The sequence below is a fragment of the Ailuropoda melanoleuca genome, chromosome 8 (genome assembly GCF_002007445.2).
Source record: "Ailuropoda melanoleuca isolate Jingjing chromosome 8, ASM200744v2, whole genome shotgun sequence".
In the NCBI taxonomy this organism is placed as follows: domain Eukaryota; kingdom Metazoa; phylum Chordata; class Mammalia; order Carnivora; family Ursidae; genus Ailuropoda; species Ailuropoda melanoleuca.
The window spans coordinates 21,877,117-21,891,631 of NC_048225.1; the positions used below are offsets into that span (position 1 = coordinate 21,877,117).

General features: G+C 47.7%; 1 protein-coding gene across 3 annotated transcripts in view; it reads right to left on the minus strand.

The window, feature by feature from the left end:
* The window catches only part of KIRREL3 (kirre like nephrin family adhesion molecule 3), a 576,106-nt gene that overhangs the window by 448,804 nt on the left and 112,787 nt on the right, over positions 1 to 14,515 (minus strand). The window lies entirely within an intron of this gene.

Consider the following 14,515-nt stretch of genomic DNA (forward strand, 5'->3'; position numbering starts at 1 on the left):
GCCTCTGTCCCCTGAGTGAGAGGAGAGTGGCCTCCAGAATGATCCTAGGGATGCTCTCCTTTCCCCTGTGAAATTTGGAGAAAGGTGGAAGTGGCCCTAGGATTGCCATGTGCCTCTTAAGACATCTGCCTTGTCATCATGACACGAGCGGCCACATGGGCGAGGGGAGAGCAGAGGTAGAGCTGACGAATTCTACGTGGCCCTGCTCCTTTGAGACACATACACAAGCCTCCAGCTCTGCATGAACCGGCTTTGGGTAGACCCCACTTCCACTGAGGATCAGGTGGCCCCCCGCTCGCTCTTCCCCCCATAAGAAGTGGTGACCTCTGCCTCCCTGAAGTATATGCTTTACGTGTATTTGTCCCTCACCGCAAACCTATGAATTTGGTATAGATTTATCCTCATTTTATGGATCAGGAAACTGAAGGATGGAGGGACAATGTTGCCCAAGTACCTGGTCCTCAACCTGGTGTATCCAGGAGTCAAGTCTCGGCCATGTGGTTCTAGGATGCACGCTCCCAGCCTTCTGGACCCTTCCTCCCTGTCATGGCACACGCACACTGTTTGCTGGTCACCCACAATTGTCTACTCACCTGCCTGTTTCCCTCCCAGCCTGTAGACATGGACAGAGTGCACACTGTGTTTTGTTCCACACCCAGGACCTACACAGAGCTCCTCCTCTCCCCTCCTCTCACGTCCTCGTGCACAAACCCACCGCACACACCCAGGGCCTTTCAGAGAAAGCAGAGGCAATTATGTGACTTGCCTCCAGGCACACAGCGGGTCTAGCTCCCACAAGTTTCCTGGATCCCAAGGCCTCTTTCTCTCCTGCCCCCAGGCCACGTTGCTAAATATATCCTGGGATGAATCCTTTCACCATCTATAGCTAAAATGCCTCTTGACTGTTCTGCGCCAAGATTAGAAGTCCGTCTAAACATCAATGATTATTTCATCGGCTAAAAGCAAATTGATCAAGCCTCCTCTCCCTGCAGACTAAGGAGGCTCTCAGTCTATTTGTAGTTCAGTCTGAGAGGCAAGAGGCTGCCTGTTGCTTTCAGTACTGATGGGGTTCACAGAGTGGGTCACGGACACGTTTAGCCTGGGATCAGCAGATGCTGGGGTGAAGGTCTGGTGGACAATTGCCTCCCTGGCTTCTTAAAGCAGAAGCAGGTTGGTGCAGCAACAGCCACCCTGCGGGGCCACACTGCAGGACTCCCTGGGGAGGGGAGCCGATCTGAGCAAATCCATTATGGACGTCCCTCCCACCTTGACCATCCAGAACTGCTCACAGGAGTTGAGAAAGGTCACTGAGAAATGAATAGAAGCACTATCAATAGTAGGGGCTCCTGGGGGGTGCAGCGGGTTAAACATCGGACACTTGATTTCAGCGAAGGTCACGATCTCGGGGTCGTGGGATCGAGCCCATGCTCGGGTGGGGGGGAGTGTGCTTAGGACTCTCTCTCCCTCTCCCTCTGCCCCTCCCCACTCTCGTGCACTCTGTCTCTCTAAAATAAATAAATAATCTTCAAAAGAAAGAAGAAATACTGTCAATTGTATAGGACTCTGAAGCTAAGGAACGCGAGTAGGGGTCTGGGTAGGAGAAACACGCACAAGGAAGCAGAGAAAAAGTTTTCCTAGCTAAAAAGCTTCAGCAGCAACGGTTTTAAAAAGGTGAGGACCAGGAAGAAAGACTTGTATATGTTTCAGTAGATATGTTTCTTTCCTTTCTTTCTTTTTTTTTTTTGTTTAATTTAAACTTTGTTTTTCTTTCTGATCCCAAGTTTCTCACCTCCACTGAGTTTTGGCTGCCTCTGAGCTGAATAATACAGTAGCCAGCCCAGCAGAGACACCCCACTGCTAGGCAGGAGGCCCCCAATACACAGGGAAGGGATTTTTCATTTCATACATCATTTAAAGCCTGCTGCAGTGATTTACCAATGTCAGGCCGTCTTTGGAGCACGAAAAGAGAAGAAAGGGAAATATGTATGCTTCTGGTGTATCTCCGGACTGGGATCCGAGGGGAGCGAATGGGGTATGGGGGCACACTGGGGTTTCTCCCTCGCCTGAGCACTATGGAGACGCCACACTTCCCAGCAGGGAGGAGGTGAGAGAACGAGGGGGAAAGCAGTTTGTGTCTCGCAGGGAGATTCTGCCCCCCTTTCTGCTTGCCCTGGGCAGGCAGGGTGGGCTCTGTTCTCGGTTCTTGAACTGAGAACCATCCTACACCCCCATAAGAATTATCTTCTTGAAACCCCACTACTATCATGCTATTCGCCTGCCTCAGGACCTAAAACCATTTTCCGGGCAAATTGAGTCACTCCCTTTAGGACCTGCGCTCCCGCCTCTCTTTCTACTCCCCCTGCAACCCCGTGGCTCCAGGTGCCTGGAGATGCCCGCATACCCCCTGCCTTGGCCATGTAGCTTCTTGTGCAGCTGTTCTCCCGCCTGCAATCACTCCCACTTCGAAAACTCTTTCTAGGACCAACCTCACACCCACTCCCCCCACTACTCCTTCCGGGACTAAGCCAGCTCCTTCTGCTCATTCGCTCCCTCCGACTTCTAAAGACTCGGAGTCAGCAGTGACTTGAACTAGATAAGAGACAACACTAACATGAGGTAACACGACGAATTAATGTCATTGAGCGATAGCTGGGTGCCACGTGGTTTCCATGCAATACCTCTATCTGCTCCCACAGCAGCCCCTTCAGGATGTGCTGTTGATATTTCCAGGCGACGGAATGGAAGCTTAGCCTGGGTGAGGCCATTATTTGAGGCTACATTCAGCTGGGAGGTAAGTAAGGCAGCCAGAATCAGACCCCAGACTTTCCTGCCCTTTTTTTCTTTTTTTTATGAGCCTTTAACCACTATTTTTACTGCCTCTCAGTCCAGTATTACTGCTGAGGTAACTGATTTTTAGGTTTTCTTTTAGATCCACAATAAAACTGTGAACTCCCTAAGGAGGCCACGTGTGCCTTGTAGCTCTGAAACCCTCCAGCACCTCACCTCAGAGCTAGACACGCAATAGACATTCAATAGAAACTCGATCATTCATCGATTGGCCAGACAGCTGCCAGACATGGGCACTTTCCTCTCTCCTCATTATGGAAAAGCTTAAATAATGCAGAGCTCAAGGAAGACTGGTGGGTGCGGGTGGGAGGGCAGAACGAGCTTCTCTTTAGGGAAGTCTAATACCGGACCACTTTAAACTGATCAGCCAGACGTCCATTAGGCACATACTATGACATGGCAGACATATGGAGGACAGGAGAGAATGAAAAACCTTCTTGTCACAGAAGGGGCAAAGCTGAGGCTGGAGGAGGGAAGCAGCAACCAGAGAGCAAAGCCAGGCCGCCTTTGGTGAGGGTTGGGGTTGTGTGGCACAGAGCATGGAAAAGGCAGTGAAAGGACCCCGCAGACAAATATAAGTCATCGGTGTGGCAGGACAGAGCTTCAAGGGAAGGTGGGGACAGTGGGGCACTAAAGATGGGCAACATTGCTTTAGGTGGGGAGAGAAGAAAGAGCATGGTCACGAGAGAGACTGGACACTGATTCATCGACTACTCTTTAGTGAAACAAAATGGCAGGGTTGGGATTTGTTTGTACCTTGCCACTATTCATGACGGCTACCAAGCTATGGTAGCCAGCGTTCTTACAGGTGGTCGTGAGGGGAAAGCAAGATAAAGTACAGTAGTGTAGTGGGTAAGTGAAGGTCCTGTATATAGTTAAGGTTGCTAGTGCCCTGCTCTGTCCTCTTAGGAGCATTCATTCAACTCTACATGCAGAAGGCTGCTGATGGTGGCACCCTTGGCCTAAGAGATTTTTTTCCTGCCAGGACAAGGAAGAAGCAGTCCTCAGTGACAGAGGAAGGTAAAGGGATGAATACCTTGCTTCCCTGCCCCTTGGGTGGGATGATTTTGAGGTCTGTTTTCTGCACACGTGAGTTCTGGCTGCCCCCCATGGTGACTTGTTGGATGACGAATTCTATTGGATACCTTCCCTTCCCCTCCTCCTTTGCACCCTGCCACAGCGGGATCACCTCCTAAATGAACCGCTTGCTCTTGAATCGCGGGGTCTATTTCTGGGAGAACCCAAAGTAGGACACCATAGTCTTTGTTAATTGCAGAGATAAACATCTATGCTGATAGATAAATTCCCCCAATTGTCCAAGTAAACCAGGTGGACCCATTCATAATGTCTAGGTTCTTAGCTCTTTGTGTTTTGCATGCTCATGGGACCCTGACAGTGTCCCTCTCATGGTATTCTCATCTGAGCGTCGGATTTATCAGCCCCCTGCCTCTGCTCACTCCCAACTGGAGTCGTCAAGTCTTTGAAAGCAGGGGCTGAGACACATCACGTCTTTCCTATAAGTTCCTCTCACAGAACGGATGCTCCACAAATAGTCTTTAAATCGGATCATGTTACGCAGAAAAAAATACCCCTCTGTCCAAAAGCAAGCTAATCCCTATGCTTTTCTCTGGCTTCCAAAGTGATAAAAGTTCAGTTAGGAAAGCCACAGTGGCTCGAAAGTGCCTTGTAATGGGTTCATTATTTTATGTATCCTGTTGTACCAACCCTGAGCGGCCCTTCAAATGGTCTCACACGCGCCCTTTCGTCAATCAGTTTCAATGGCCCATCTTGATAAAGCTCATTCAGCCCGTGTGCAGACGTTGAAGCTGGAGCCCAAGAGCGCCATGATTAACGAGCGGGAGTGAGGAGTGGTGAGTGTGCGGGCCTGGTGCTCACTGTCCTCAGCAGGGCTCCTGACCCCGGTCCAAGGCCAAGGCTGCGTCCTCTCTGCCCTAGCCTCATGCACTGCCAAAGCGCTGAGGGCGTCCTCCTCCTTCCCCAGCCGCACGCCCGCCCGGAGACGCCAGGGCTGCCTGTGCCACACTCTCGACAGCTGATCCATTAGATGGCTGGCCATTGCCGAGGATGTAATTATCAAAGGTGGCAAGCGAGCCAGGCTGGCTTCCGGTGCTGCAGCCGGCTGGAGGCCCCCTCTAGTCGAGTGGATCGCTACTCAGAAATGGCTTGCCGTCGCTGGGTCAGAGCCAGAGGGCGAAATCGGAGCTGGAGCGCTCTCCCCAAGGCTTCTGTCCCTCACCCCTAGAGATGCAAGTCTCCTGGAAAGTGAGTCCTTCACGAACAATCAGACAGCGTGTTTTGGGAAGCAAACTGCACACCAGGACACAGCCTCCTGCCAGCCCACGCCACCCCCCCACAGTGAGCCCTCCTGGCTCCACCACGCCCTCCTCGTGCCAGGCTTGGCAGGCCCCAAATTGGACAGACAGATGCTCCCTTAACCTCGCTTCCAATTCCACTCATTGCAAAGGCAGCAGCAATAATGCGAGCATGAACTCCAGGAGGCCCGGGGCGTAGCCACCTCCTGGTATCACCGAGGAGGAAAGCCAGGCAGAGCAGGGCGAGCTGGTGCCCTCGCCATAACCAATGCTCAGTTCAGGCCTTGGAGCTCTGCCACCAAATGCGAAACTGTGGGGAGAGACAAAGGACGGCCTGGAGGCATGGCCCCATGCAGGCCACAGGGTGCATGTGGTGCCAGCTGGGATGTGTACTTTCTGCACAGGACAATGGGATTTTTTTTCCCTGCCCCAAAGAGAGATTGCATCCAAATTCTTGTACTAGCCCTCAAGAGACATGGAGCACATTTCTCTAGGCTAGCAGTTCTGCCTCTGACCTGGAAGCTGGTCTGGCGTGGGCTCTAGAGGCAGGCACAGACATCAAGAGCCTTCTTTGGTAAAGATGATGCCTAAAGCAGTCCAAATAGCTCTTTAGAAACGATCTCCATCCCTCAAACAGCTGTGCTCTGCCTGCCACGGTAGGCTGAGCATAGCACGGTCTGCTCTGATGCCCAAGTTTGGGTTGTGTGTGTGAAGAAGAAACAAGGGCCGGTGATGCCCCCACCCCCACCATTGACAAAGAACTTCTGAGTCTGAGTGAGAGGCGAACATGCAGGGCCACTTTTGACCGCAAAGAAAATTGAGGGGGAAGGCCCACGGCATGAATGGTAGGCAAGTTGGGTTATTTAGGTCATGCCACGCTACATTATGCTGTGTGACTCTGGGTAACTCACCTACCGTCTCTGAACCTGCAATTGTCCCAGATACAGATACACCTCATAGGATTTGGGAGACCATAAAAAAGAAAGGAATCAAACCTTAACCCAAGGGAAAGGGTGAGGGTTTTGAATAAAGCTTAAAATAGTCCTTCTCCTGGCCTCTCATCAGAAGATCTGCCTTGCCTTGCAGATCTACCTTACAGACCTGCTATGGGAGAATGTAGATGGTCCGAGGGAAAAAGGGCTTTTTTGTCATTTGCACCAGCCTCTCCCTGAAAGGAGATATCCCCTCTGTGGCATTTGCTTGCACACATCCATGATAATGAGCTTGTCTCTCTCAGATCAAGAGTGTGTGCGGGAGGGACCCATCAGATGAGTGCTGTCCTCAGCAAGGAGAGGGAAAGTAAGCCATTGAAAGGAGACAGGATCTAGCCCAGAAGAGACTGGGAGCCCCATGCATCTGGAACAGAAACCAGCTCTGCCTTCATTCAATACATCTCATCAAGGGCCTGCTACATCCCCCGGACCTGCCTTCACAGAGCCTGCCCCCCTCAGGCCACCCCAACATTAGGGAGCAAAAGAGGAGGTATGACCTGAGCAATTCAGGATATCTCCCCATCTGATCAGGCTTCCCGGATGGACCACTGTGCCCCCCTTGCCCTGTGTGTGGTGAGAACAGCTACAAAGAGACCCAAGCCACCGCTCGGATGGACCTCAGCCCCTGTGTACCTTTGGAAAAGTTTTCTGGAGTGCCTAGCTTTTCTTTCTGTCTCCACCCCATCTCACCCCACCCCAGCCTTGTGTCCATCTTCTCTGGGAGTGTGGCCCTGTTCCTGCTCCGTGCTGCCAGAAAGGTGCTGAATAGAAATGAGAAAGCAAATTAGATACCGGTCAGCCCTCTATTTTCTTGGTGTGCTGTATAATGCCCCTACGACAACTGTGGTCCGGGCAGCCTGGCTCCAGGAGCAGGGCCTGAAGGCATCCAGGGGATGCCAGCGTTCTCCAGGCTCAAGCTGAGTCATTCAGAGGCTGGAGATCAGCCACTTCCTCTGGCCACCGCTCCTGAAGGCCAAGGGTGACGCGCCACCTTTCATAATCACCTGGATGGAAAATTAAAGCAGCCCGCTCCATCACCGGTTACGCATTCCAGGGTGTAAATTAACAAATTCTTCCAAAATCCATAACAGATACATCTTTGTTCAGCCAAGGTACTTTGATATAAATTGTAGCTTTTAAGGACAGTTCTGTCAAAAGTGTAATATATCACGGAATAGCGGATACAAGTTCAAAAGTACATATAATAATATAATTAAGATAGCTTGACAAGAATGTATTTTAAAAGTATAAAATACCTGCAGGTATAATAGCTTCATAAAGTCTGTCAGATTTACTTCTGCTGTGAAGAAATTTAAAATGTTTTACTTTAATGTGATGCAAATGAAGGCTGAGGTATGCATATAACACAGCCCTTAAAAAATAGGTAGAGGGAAAAGAATAAAAGTCAGATTCAGGCCAAACAAGACATTTAACTTTGCAGGTGACTGCATAATAGATCAAGCAAACAGATTGGGGAACGGCACTGGGCTGTTTGTAGAAAACACCAATTTCCCGTTTCCCTCCCTTGTTGGCTACAGGAAAGTAAGTGTTTTTATTCAAAATTAATGATTCCCTCTGCACATTTTTCTTCTTGCTCAAAAGGTTCAAGCATAATTCTTGTTTAAAGCAAAAGCAATTTTTATATAATTACCAGCCCATAAAAAATTATTTTTCAATGCACTAGAACCTAAGGAGAGGAGTAACTCACACCCAGAACAAAGGCCTCCAGACACCTCTGGGTATGCAAGGACCTGGTGCCCCGGGCGAAGGGGGCTCCTGTCCAAGCCTAACTCCGCTACCTGGGTGCTGGGCAGAAACTGCTTCCAAACCAAGAAGCTCTAACTGTTTACCTAGTACGAAAAGATGCCAAGTAAGAAATGATAAGGTTAATCCGATCAGCCAGGCCACAGGTGGGGGCACACAGACCAACGCTCACCCTCCCCTGGCCAAAAATTACTCCTAAGGAATCCCATCTCTCCAGCCTGGTGGTTTGCGCTCCCGAGATAAACCCAATCATGTCCAGAGCGTTGAATCACTCTGCACTATGTGCTCCCGATATGCCAATGGCACCCACCCCAACTATTACTTAAATGAAACCCTCTAGCCTGGGAGCATATGTCACAACTACTTCCATCTCCAGTAGGCATCAGATAGGGAGGACTCCGGCATGAAGCAGCTACATGGCTTTCAGGAGCTCTCCTACCTTTCCTGGGCTCAGGTCATAGTTTAGAATCGGGGCAAAGAAAAGCCTGTATTTCAGACCTCTGACTGCTTATGAGCAAGGGCAGATGCGGGCCGAAGCAAAAAGCTAAAAGTAAATTAATAAAAATTAAAAAAGGTAAAAAAAAAATAGAGTGGGGGAAGGCATTCAGTAAAAGACACCTCTTCTCCAAGGTAAAAATTACATGCTCGTATCACGGAGCAACGTGGTTTAAAAATCAACACTGTTGGCGCCTCGGCGACTGATGACTGCACCCGAAAGAATTTTCAAAGTAAATGTACTTTTCACCATTATTCTCCTCATTTGCATTCTGCTCCATTTGGATTCTGAAACTCGAAGAGACACTTTATTTTCAGGGTAGGTCTGCATGATGGCAAACAAACAGTTTGGGAAGGAATTAGCCATATGGGCCTGGGCATTATTTCCTTAATGTGGGAATTGGGTCAACCCGACAAAATGTTTCCTCCAATACTTAAACTGGCACATTTTCTCTTTGAGAGGGGAGGTTTTCGGAATGGAGCCTCCCGGTTGGCTGTGCTTGGAGTCCTGGCTGCAGAGTCCTGGCCCTCAGAGGCTCATGAAATGTTAAAAGCGAAGCAATCTCGGAGAACACCCATCCAGCCTCCCCATTTTTAGCTAAGACGCAGAGGCCCAGAGAAGGAAGTGACCTGGGCAAGGTCACACAGCTAATAGCTCAGTCTACATCACACTCTCCTGTGACTTTACTGCCTCTGAACCGGCAGAGGTCTGTGTCTGCTTTTGTTTTCTTCTGTGTGTCTTAGGGACACCCACTGTCCTCTAGGGAACCCAATCTCAGTTTCTGGCTCCTCTTCACATTCTCCCAACCCTGTGTGGAGTTACAAGACCTTGTGAATTTACATCAGCAGATCAACCAATTTACTCTTCAGCCCAGCCCCACGTGTGACCCTATGTTTGGGGCACAGGACCACTGGCTCATGTTGCCTCACCCCCTCCCTGCTCTCCCGAATCTAGAAGCAAAGTCAACAAGCACAGATGAGACCCCTGGAGATCACCGTGCTCCCCTGGTGACTAGCGGGAGACATAATGTGGGGAATGGCGCTGTCAGGGGTGTCTCGAGTGAAGGATATAACAATACATGAGACAGACCTTTTAAGGGCAACCCATTATTTTTATAATTTGTTTAAACAAAACCAAGTGACTCTTTAAACTCTAATTCACATCTCCGAAATCCAATGCTGCTATCTCTCATTTCTCTCTCCGGAGTTGTGGCAATAATTTTAATGCCAGCAGAAGGCATTAGACATTAGAGGTGAGCAAGGCAGAGGGTTCTGGCTTTTATCAGATAATTAAGATGCTACCAAAGTCAAACCTTTATCAACGTTAGACTAAAAATAAGCTACTTCCATCCAAAGGCCTTTCTACAGAGCATTCAAAGTGACAGTGCTCTGGATAAGGGTTCACTTTTAAAAACGGTTCATTGTTTTTCAACTTTTATTGGCAATCCATTCTCATTATGCCCAATGCATTTGTCTTCATAATATGTACTTCACAATTACAATATCAAAGAGTTTGTATCTACATAATAAAAATGATGTATAGAATTGTACAGGGAAAACATAATAACATAGTGTGATCATTAATGAAATGAATACTTTGAGAGAAAACATGGCATCTCACGGGAGAACTTGTCCCTATATCATAAGATGTTAGAAACAGGCCAAAGCTTGGAGGTGAAACGGAAATTAAATCTCGGATTCCCCAGAGGTGGAGAGCAGAGCATGGCAGCTGGGCCCCACTTGACTTTGCTGATGGGAGGGGCACACAGAGGGGCGGTGCTAGGGGAGCTCCTGTTGCAAATAGTCACTTCAAAGGGTCCCTGCTCTATCTAACCTTCAGAACTTTCTGGCCTAGATACTATTGGCTTAACAGACGATCGGGATAAGGCTTGAGTGTCCCCCCACCCCAAGAATAAAAATTGGCAAGTTCCATTGACCACGCTCTGTTTAGCTGGCCTACAGAGGAGCCATCCAGGAAGGAACGTATCTGCCAGATGCAAGATCACTGAATCTGTTTCCCAGGCTAAAGGCATTGACTAGAGAAAAGAAAAATGTGGAAGAGGGGCATCGATGTGGCCATCTGGATGGTTTACTCGCACATTACATTCAGGGAAAAATAGGCACAGAGCCGTTGGTTTGCACAGACCATGTCACTCTGTTCTTTGCTGCATGATAGCATCACAGTGCTGGTGCATCGTAGCCCCTCAGTAAATATTTTTTAATGAATGAAAAGAAGTGAGCGCCACGGTGCCTCAGTCAGTGAAGCGCCTGTCTTTGGTTCAGGTCATGATCTCAGGGTCCTGGGATTGAGCCCCCCCCGCATTGGCTCCCTGCTCAGCAGAAGTCTGCTTCTCCCTCTGCCTCTGTGTGCTCTCCCTGTCTCTCTCTCAAATAAATAAATCTAAAAAAAATTTTTTTAAAAGAGAAAAAGTAATGACTTTGTCATTAAGCCAAAATATTTCATAATTGATAATGCATGCAGTAAATGACAGACATCTCTAAGACGCCTAACACAGAAATGATGTAAAAGGTCGGATTAGTGAGGACAAAGGAAAAGGAACAGGAACAACAGATAAGAAATGGGCGGGAGGCTGTTTGAGGTTGCACAAATGTAAAAGTTGGTTGTGGCACTTGGCCAAGGAGGGCTGGCGACCCCTTGCTGGGCATATAGGAGGCTTGGCAGATGTTCCGAACGGGAAGAGGGAAGCCAAACAGATGTCCAACTCTGTTAAGAGAGAAGGAGCGCTGTCATGCTTGTTAGCTGGATCCATTGGAGGAAAGAGTTCTCTTTGTGGGATGGACAGCCAGCCGAGAGCTGAATTACACCCAGAACTGGGCTCGGATCTGAACACCGCGTTTCATATATACATGTATTTTCCAAATCTTCCTGTGGCTTCTGTACATTCAGGTCAAATGCAAGTCTGAAGGGCCAGGGCCAGGGAAAGCAGATCATCTGATCTATGAAACTCAGGCCATCTGCTTAAGGTCTCCTCCAATCCTGCAACGGAAAGAATCTCTCTCCTTCACTCACCTTCCTCTTTAACTTCCCAGGCACACCTACAAGGTCTATCCCAGAGAAACGAAGTAAATTATGCTAAGAGCTAAAATAGTTTCAGTGTCAGCTGATTTAGATGAAAGCATTTTTGACTTGGGTATTTGGAAAGTTATGCCGATTTATCAATTTGATTTGGCTAGCATAACCTCTGTATGTGCAAGGATGACTTTGAACAGGGAGAGGGCTTGGGTGAATTACTGCCAAAAAATCTGCGGGCACAGAATGCTGTACAAAAATGCAGGAGTGATGGAAACCATGTAACACACAGAAGCATGTGACATACAGCAGTATCCAGTAACAGGGAGATCTTGAGTTCACCATTCACATTTGTTTCTCATGCATGAGAAAGCAAAATACTAACAGAGTATATGTGAAACAGTTACAGCGTCAAGGCTGGATTCCTATTTAGGAATATAGATACAGCCCATGCTTTTCATTTCACAGATGATGGGTCCTAGGCTTCAAGAAATGAAGGTGACTTGTCCAAGGTCTTAGAGCTGAGATTCAAACCTCGATGCCCTGGACTCTTAACCCAGTGCTTTTCTACTCCACACACGATCTTGCAGTCACAGACAGAGAGGTAGGTATGTGGATGGGAGATGATGGATAAATACATATTCTCTAGGTGGTGTAGTTTTTAGACACAATTATTCGGTTTTCAGATTGAATGTCCCATTGGTACATCAGAAACTCCCTGCAGGACACTTAAACTTCACTGCAGTGTTAAAAACTGTACCAAGTCAGAAGTCCCTTGTAGCTATTAAAATAGTGTGTAGTGAGAAGAATGGTGTTACATACAGGTGACTGATGGGTTTTCACCCCCTCCCACGCCCTTAGAGAGACAGACTGAAAGAGAGATCGACACCGTTGGCATTTCTAAGCAAGGTGTCCAGTATTTTCAGTCTTGGGGGAGGCAGCAACTGCTGACTACTTTTGTTTTCCCAAAACTGCATTAAAACTTTCTTTTGTAAGAAAAACGAGAGAAAAAAATCAATAGAGCATGAAAGGACATGAAAAATGCATTTGAACCCATATGTATTTTTTTCTAACAGTGCAATTTTTTAAAGTTCTCTAAAAAAAAAAAAAGAGTCAATGTGATTCTCAAGGAAAAAAAAAAAGTAACAAAACCCTGAATTTAGAAGCAAAGGCAAGAGCCAAAACAAACCAAAACAAAAAACCCAAGAATAACGAAGATCCAAAGATCTGTCCTAGTCATTTGAAACACGGATGAAAAATGATGACAGCCTTGGCCACCTCTGGGACTGGCAGGTCAAAGGCAACATTAAATGTGGTGGGGAACAAATTCACTTTTTGGGGTAATTCAGCATATATCCATATTAAAGCTTTTCAGCTTCCCATCTCAGTGAAATTACTCCCAAGGTAGCAAGTGCTCCCTTGTGGACCTCACTGCACTTCTTTTTCTCCCTTAAAGAAAAGTGGCACAGCAAAGAATGCCAGACATCCCTTCCAGGGCTCAGGTGAAAAGCAAAGGGGAAAAAAGAGTGCAGGTTAAATGCAATATTAAAAACGATCTCTCCTAATCAGTGTATCTTTCTTCCTTGCAGCTAAGCAATCTTTGTCAATTACAGGGCATTACTCCACAGGCCAACTGGCAATTACAATGGCATCTTTCTTCCCATCACTGACAGCAGAAGGATGAAATATTCCGAGTCCGGCTAAATGTAAAGAAGGAAAGGGGAGCTCATTTTAGAGGTAACGTAGAGGGAACCTATAACCAGGATGCAGATGTTATATGCAGCTGTTATGCAAAGAAGCTCCTGCTCTAAGAGCTGATGTGTTTATTTAGACTAGTGCTAAAGCCGAGTTAATGCCAATTTCCAGAGAGGATTAATATACACTAACGTGGAATTATTGAACCGTTACACACATCTGGAAATGGGTATTTTAACTGTTTCTTTTTTGTGGCTGCCAGCTGTACCAGAGAGGCAGCTGAGAAAGTTGCCATCGCTCTTTAGACCCAGCCAAACAGATGTCATGCTCTCGGGACAACTACAGGCCCTTCTGATCAAGACCACAGTCCTTGCCCTCTTCTGATCCTTTCACTGTTCCTCTTTTTCTTTGTCCGAACATGAGTTTCCCACCTTCATTTTCAAGATCAGGCTGTAATCTCTTCCATTTCTCCCAATTTTCTCACTGCCAAACTACTTTCCATGCAACCATGAGTTCTCCCGAAAGAATGGAGAAACAACCAGAAAATCAAAAGGCTTTGGATTTCGCCCAGATTTTTGTGGCTCAGTCATTTAATCTTGGCATCTTGATCCTTGAGTGGGTCCTTGGAGAGACTAATCCTTCGGCAGGGAGACCAGTTAGATTAGTGGTGAAGGCCACCTCAAGGACTCAACTAATCTCATGACCCAGAAGATTCTATTTCCAGAGACCTACAACACCATGCCCTTTCCCAAGTGCTTGGCCCTTTTTGGGGCCTCATCTCAGAACAGACCACTGCCCCCCATCCCCATCTCAGTCATTCAAGAAGGAAGCCATGGTATTTACTGGGGAGCATCATGCCAGAGAAGAACTCTCAAGGTAGAAAAGCTAAAGGGATGAGTTATTGTGAGAGTCATCTGGCCCACCCCACTCCTCTCTAACACTTTCCGGTGCCTATCCTTTCTTGGGTGCAGGCTAACCCAGATGTGCACACAGTCATTACACATCCGAGAAAGGTTTTGCCTATTTGACCTTGGCTGCCGCTGCAAGGATTTACTCATCAATAGTTACAAAGCACATGACAACTCGAAGTGCCCTACCAATATCAGCCATCCAAGCAATTTCTATTTTGAGATTCTGCTGGGGGCTTTCAACAATTATTTGCTTCGATCCACTCACCCCCACCTTTTGCTCCCTAGGCATCCAGCTGTTCAAACAGATCCCATCGTGCAAACATCACTCAAACCACCCCTTCGGCTCGGTTTCCCAAGTACCCTGCCATCATTTGTGCTCTCCTCCAGCGTGCCTTTCAGTGCCACATCAGAAGAGCTCTTTATACACTAACAAGGACCAATATTTTA